The 6,599-nt window shown below is 45.6% G+C and overlaps 1 protein-coding gene across 2 annotated transcripts in view; it reads left to right on the forward strand.

The window, feature by feature from the left end:
• Positions 1–6,599, forward strand: part of LOC139392991 (protein NEL-like) — a 240,905-nt gene that overhangs the window by 231,914 nt on the left and 2,392 nt on the right. The window lies entirely within an intron of this gene.

Raw genomic sequence — 6,599 nt, forward strand, 5'->3', positions numbered from 1 at the left:
TGGGGTAGTGGAGGATAGTACCAGTACATACTGAGTTACTGGGGTAGTGGAGGATAGTACCAGTACATACTGAGTTACTGGGGTAGTGGAGGATAGTACCAGTACATACTGAGTTACTGGGGTAGTGGAGGATAGTACCAGTACATACTGAGTTACTGGGGTAGTGATGGATAGTACCAGTACATACTGAGTTACTGTGGTAGTGGAGGATAGTACCAGTACATACTGAGTTACTGTGGTAGTGATGGAAGGGATGGACATGAATGTAGCCCACAAGCCTGAGGCTAGTCGTTTTCAGACCAGACTAGTAGTGTTCAGACCAGACTAGTAGTGTTCAGACCAGACTAGTAGTGTTCAGACCAGACTAGTAGTGTTCAGACCAGGCTAGTAGTTTTCAGACCAGGCTAGTAGTGTTCAGACCAGACTAGTAGTGTTCAGACCAGGCTAGTAGTTTTCAGACCAGGCTAGGAGTGTTCAGACCAAACTAGTAGTGTTCAGACCAGACTAGTAGTGTTCAGACCAGACTAGTAGTGTTCAGACCAGACTAGTAGTGTTCAGACCAGACTAGTAGTGTTCAGACCAGGCTAGTAGTGTTCAGACTAGACTAGTAATGTTCAGACCAGGCTAGTAGTGTTCAGACCAGGCTAGGAGTGTTCAGACCAGGCTAGTAATGTTCAGACCAGGCTAGTAATGTTCAGACCAGGCTAGGAGTGTTCAGACCAGACTAGTAATGTTCAGACCAGGCTAGTAATGTTCAGACCAGGCTAGTAGTGTTCAGACCAGACTAGTAGTGTTCAGACCAGACTAGTAATGTTCAGACCAGGCTAGTAATGTTCAGACCAGACTAGTAGTGTTCAGACCAGGCTAGTAGTGTTCAGACCAGGCTAGTAGAACATTTGCCCAACTACCCCACCAGCTTGAGAATCTCTGTTTTTTAACAGTCAGTGCTGTGGGTATACAGACTGGACTGGACTGGATGCTTCTGTCTTGTTGTCGTGAGACAAGGGATTTAAAGTCTACCAATCCCAATTGAATCATAAAAGTTCAGCGAACATATGGCAGTAAATCTCTCTGTGCTATCGACCGGTGCCAAGCCTGCCTCTCTGCCTTTCTGCATGTCTCTCTCTCTCTTTCTATCTCTCTTTCTCCTTTCTCACTCTCTGCCTTTCTCTGTCTCTCTCTGCCTTTCTCTCTGCCTTTCTGCATGTCTCTCTCTCTCTTTCTATCTCTCTTTCTCCTTTCTCACTCTCTGCCTTTCTCTGTCTCTTTCTGCCTTTCTCTCTGTCTTTCTCTCTCTCTGCCTTTCTCTCTGCCTTTCTCTGTCTCTCTCTGTCTTTCTCTCTGTCTTTCTCTGTCTCTGTGCCTTTCTCTCTGTCTTTCTCTCTCTCTCTGCCTTTCTCTGTCTCTCTGTGCCTTTCTCTGTCTTTCTCTCTGTCTTTCTCTGTCTCTCTGTGCCTTTCTCTCTGTCTTTCTCTGTCTGTGCCTTTCTCTCTCTCTCTGCCTTTCTCTCTGTCTTTCTCTCTCTCTCTGCCTTTCTCTCTGCCTTTCTCTGTCTCTCTGTGCCTTTCTCTCTGTCTTTCTCTGTCTCTCTGTGCCTTTCTCTCTGTCTGTCTCTGCCTTTCTCTCTGTCTTTCTCTCTCTCTCTCTCTGTCTTTCTCTCTGTCTTTCTCTGTCTCTCTGTGCCTTTCTCTCTGTCTTTCTCTGTCTCTGCCTTTCTCTCTCTCTCTCAAACTCAAGCTGCTTTATTGGCATGAAAACCGCTGCGTCAATATTGCCAAAGCAACAATGTAGACAACAATGTAGACAACAATGTAGACAACAATGTTTACAACAATGTAGACAGCAATGTTTACAACAATGTAGACAGCAATGTTTACAACAATGTAGACAACAATGTAGACAACAATGTTTACAACAATGTAGACAACAATGTAGACAACAATGTTTACAACAATGTAGACAACAATGTAGACAACAATGTAGACAACAATGTCGACAACAATGTATACAAAAATGTAGACAACAATGTTTACAACAATGTTTACAACAATGAAGACAAGAACAGCCCTTAGTAGAAATAGAATAAATAATAAATAAATAATGTCTCTCTCTCTCTCTCTCTCTCTCTCTCTCTCTCTCTCTGTCTGTCTGTCTGTCTGTCTGTCTGTCTGTCTGTCTGTCTGTCTGTCTCTCTCTCTCTCTCTCTCTCTCTCTCTCTCTCTCTCTCTCTCTCTGTCTCTCTCTGTCTGTCTGTCTGTCTGTCTGTCTGTCTGTCTGTCTGTCTGTCTGTCTGTCTGTCTGTCTGTCTCTCTCTCTCTCTCTCTCTCTCTCTCTCTCTCTCTCTCTCTCTCTCTCTCTCTCTCTCTCTCTCTCTCTCTCTCTCTCTCTCTCTCTCTCTCTCTCTCTCTCTCTCTCTCTCTCTCTCTCTCTCTCTCTCTCTCTCTCTCTCTCTCTCTCTCTCTCTCTCTCTCTCTCTCTCTCTCTCTCTCTGTCTCTCTCTCTCTCTCTCTCTCTCTCTCTCTGTCTCTCTCTCTCTGTCTCTCTCTCTCTCTCTCTCTCTCTCTCTCTCTCTCTCTCTCTCTCTCTCTCTCTCTCTCTCTCTCTCTCTCTCTCTCTCTCTCTCTCTCTCTCTCTCTCTCTCTCTCTCTCTCTCTCTCTCTCTCTCTCTCTCTCTCTCTCTCTCTCTCTCTCTCTCTCTCTCTCTCTCTCTCTCTCTCTCTCTCTCTCTCTCTCTCTCTCTCTCTCTCTCTCTCTCTGTCTCTCTCTCTCTCTCTCTCTCTCTCTCTCTGTCTCTCTGTCTCTCTCTCTGTCTCTCTCTGTCTCTCTTTCTCTCTACCTCTCTCTACCTCTCTCTCTGTGTATCTACCTCTCTGTGTCTCTCTCTCCCTCCTGGAGTGCAGCCTCCAGCAGAGAGAGAGAGACACAGAGAGAGAGACACAGAGGTGGAGACACACACAGAGATAGAGAGAGAGAGGTAGAGAGAGAGAGAGAGAGAGAGAGGTAGAGACAGAGAGAGAGGCAGAGACAGAGATAGGGAGAGTTAGAAACCTAGCCATTCCTTCCGAGCAGCTGGAGTCTTCCTTTCCCTCTCAGCCTAGTTAATTCATCCATTTTCTGAGGGCTCACTTCACATTTAAATGTTAAATTGAACCTTTATTTGACTAGGCAAGTCAGTTAAGAACAAATTCTTATTTACAATGACGGCCTACCCCGGCCAAACCCGGAAGACCCTATGCCAATTGTGCGCTACTCTATGGGACTCCCAATCACGGTCGTATGTGATACATCCTGGATTTTGAACCAGGGACTGTAGTGACGCCTATTGCATTTAGAACACCTCAAGATGCTCCCATGGATAGTTCACTTCATCTGCAAACACATTCTCAACCAAGTTGTGGGGCTCTGATGAATAATGTCCAAATGGTTTGGATTATATAGCTACATTTATAAACTGGGTGGTTCGAGCCCTGAATGCTGATTGCTTACAGCCATGGTATATCAGATTGTATACCACGGGTTTGACAAAATATAAACTAATTATTATAAAACTAATTATTTTTGGTAACCAGTTTATAGTAGCAATAAGGCACCTTGTTTTTTTTAGTTTATGGCCAATATACCACAGCTAAGTGATGTATCCAGAACAGCCCTTAGCCGGGGTATATTGGCCATATACCACACCTCCTCAGGCCTTATTGCTTAAATATATTCTGTTAAACAGCATAATGAAAAGTTCATTCAAAAACACACACACCCCGATTGTAAGGAGACATAAAAGCTAGTCTGAAGACTGGAAGCTGCTGAGTTGAGACAGTCGGTTCTCCCTCCAACTCACAGTTCCGTGAGCCAATCAGATACCTCCAGCTGTTCCATTCAGCCTTGGACGTTCTATGTCTCTAGCTCCTCCAACACAGGCAGAGAGACAACGCAAAGAAATACCTTACGCCTGGCAACTCATTGTGTGTGTGCGTGTGTGTGTGTATGCGTGCGTGTGAGTGCGTGTGTGCGTGTGTGCGTGTGTGTGCGTGCGTGCGTGTGTGCGTGTGTGCGTGTGAGTGCGTGTGTGCGTGTGTGTGTGTGCGTGTGTGCGTGTGCGTGCGTGCGTGTGTGCGTGTGTGAGTGCGTGCGTGTGTGGGTGCGTGCGTGTGAGTGCGTGCGTGTGAGTGCTTGTGTGTGAGCGCGTGCGTGCGTGTGTGTGCGTGTGTGTGTGTGTGCGTATGTCGGCGTAATGAGATTTGTAAGTCCTTTATCCTTTGTGAACCAGGAAGCCGTAGAGACATAACAACCTAGTCAACACTGCATCTGTTATGTTGTACTGGGTAGGAGGGTAGAGAGGAGAAGAGAGGAGAAGAGAGGAGAAGAGAAGAGAGGAGAGGAGCGGAGAGAAAGAGAGAGAAGAGAGAGAGAGAGAGAGTGGAGGATGGGAGAGACTGACCCATTTCTCTGTGGCTCATAGAGAAGAACTGGAGAGACTGGAAGAACTTTCTAGATAGTACAACATGACTTGATAGTTTACATGGCTACAGTAGCTACAACGGTTTATCATGCTGTTCTTGTAGAGAATAAAGCTTTAGCTTATCGCTTTCTCCCTCCCGCCCCCAACAAAAATATTCCTATTAAATGTTGATTTCAACAAAAGGACAAGCAATGTAAATTGAGGTAGTGTTATATTTTTTCTCCAACAGTAGTTTACATTTTAATATCTGTGCTGCTGCTAAATGAGGCATATCATTAATCATGAATAGAAAACAGTTTCAGGGTAGTTTGAGATGCGACTTGGTGATAAGGGATATGGATCTCTCAAACGCACACACACACACACGCACGCACGCTCACAAGCGTGCTCTCACTCACTTTCTCACTCTCTCTATCTCTCTCTCGCTCGCTCGCTCTCACTCACTTTCCCACTCTCTCTCTCTCTCTCTCTCTCTCTCTCTCTCTGTCTGTCATGTTGCTAACTGCACATTGACACATTGATCCATAGTGAGGTGTCAGCCATCTGCCAGACAGATTAATCTTTTAAACATTCACACTTTCAATTGAATTAAGGGCTCATCAATAATCTCTGGGGGGAAACATGAGAACAACTCTTCCAGGTTATCTCAACGCAGAGAGAAATTATTTAGTTAAGAGAGAGAGAGAGAGAGAGAGAGAGAGAGAGAGAGAGAGAGAGAGAGAGAGAGAGAGAGACAGAGACAGAGAGAGACAGAGACAGAGAGAGACAGAGACAGAGAGAGACAGAGACAGAGAGAGAGAGAGAGAGTCAGGTCAGTTACTGTAGCAGGTCAGTTACTGTAGCAAGTCAGTTACTGTAGCAGGTATGTTACTGTAGCAGGTCTGTTACTGTAGCAGGTCTGTTACTGTAGCAGGTCTGTTACTGTAGCAAGTCAGTTACTGTAGCAGGTATGTTACTGTAGCAGGTCTGTTACTGTAGCAGGTCTGTTACTGTAGCAGGTCTGTTACTGTAGCAAGTCAGTTACTGTAGCAGGTCTGTTACTGTAGCAGGCCTAATTGTTACTGTAGCAGGTCTGTTACTGTAGCAGGTCTGTTACTGTAGCAGGCCTAATTGTTACTGTAGCAGGTCTGTTACTGTAGCAGGTCTATTACTGTAGCAGGTCTGTTACTGTAGCAGGTCTGTTACTGTAGCAGGTCTGTTACTGTAGCAGGCCTAATTGTTACTGTATCAGGTCTGTTACTGTAGCAGGTCTGTTACTGTAGCAGGTCAGTTACTGTAGCAAGTCAGTTACTGTAGCAGGTATGTTACTGTAGCAGGTCTGTTACTGTAGCAGGTCTGTTACTGTAGCAAGTCAGTTACTGTAGCAGGTCTGTTACTGTAGCAGGTCTGTTACTGTAGCAAGTCAGTTACTGTAGCAGGTATGTTACTGTAGCAGGTCTGTTACTGTAGCAGGTCTGTTACTGTAGCAGGTCTGTTACTGTAGCAAGTCAGTTACTGTAGCAGGTCTGTTACTGTAGCAGGTCTGTTACTGTAGCAGGTCTGTTACTGTAGCAGGCCTAATTGTTACTGTAGCAGGTCTGTTACTGTAGCAGGTCTATTACTGTAGCAGGTCTGTTACTGTAGCAGGTCTGTTACGGTAGCAGGTCTGTTACTGTAGCAGGTCTGTTACTGTAGCAGGTCTGTTACTGTAGCAGGCCTAATTGTTACTGTAGCAGGTCTGTTACTGTAGCAGGTATGTTACTGTAGCAGGCCTAATTGTTACTGTAGCAGGTCAGTTACTGTAGCAGGTCTGTTACTGTAGCAGGTCAGTTACTGTAGCAGGTATGTTACTGTAGCAGGTCAGTTACTGTAGCAGGTCTGTTACTGTAGCAGGTCAGTTACTGTAGCAGGTCTGTTACTGTAGCAGGTCTGTTACTGTAGCAGGTCTGTTACTGTAGCAGGTCTAACTGTGTTTCAGCTGATCAGTATTCCACTGAGTGTCTGTGGCCTTTATCCAGGGCACTCCAGATGGAGTGAGGCAGGGGGAAAGGCCATGGGAGGAGCTGAGGTGATGTGTGGGGGAGACTTGAAGGGCAACAGAGGGTTCTGAGATGGGATGGCTGTAGTTTCTGACTTGTGACGACTGTAGAGAGGAGGTCATAGC

The sequence above is a fragment of the Oncorhynchus clarkii genome, chromosome 33 (assembly GCF_045791955.1).
Source record: "Oncorhynchus clarkii lewisi isolate Uvic-CL-2024 chromosome 33, UVic_Ocla_1.0, whole genome shotgun sequence".
Lineage (NCBI taxonomy): Eukaryota > Metazoa > Chordata > Actinopteri > Salmoniformes > Salmonidae > Oncorhynchus > Oncorhynchus clarkii.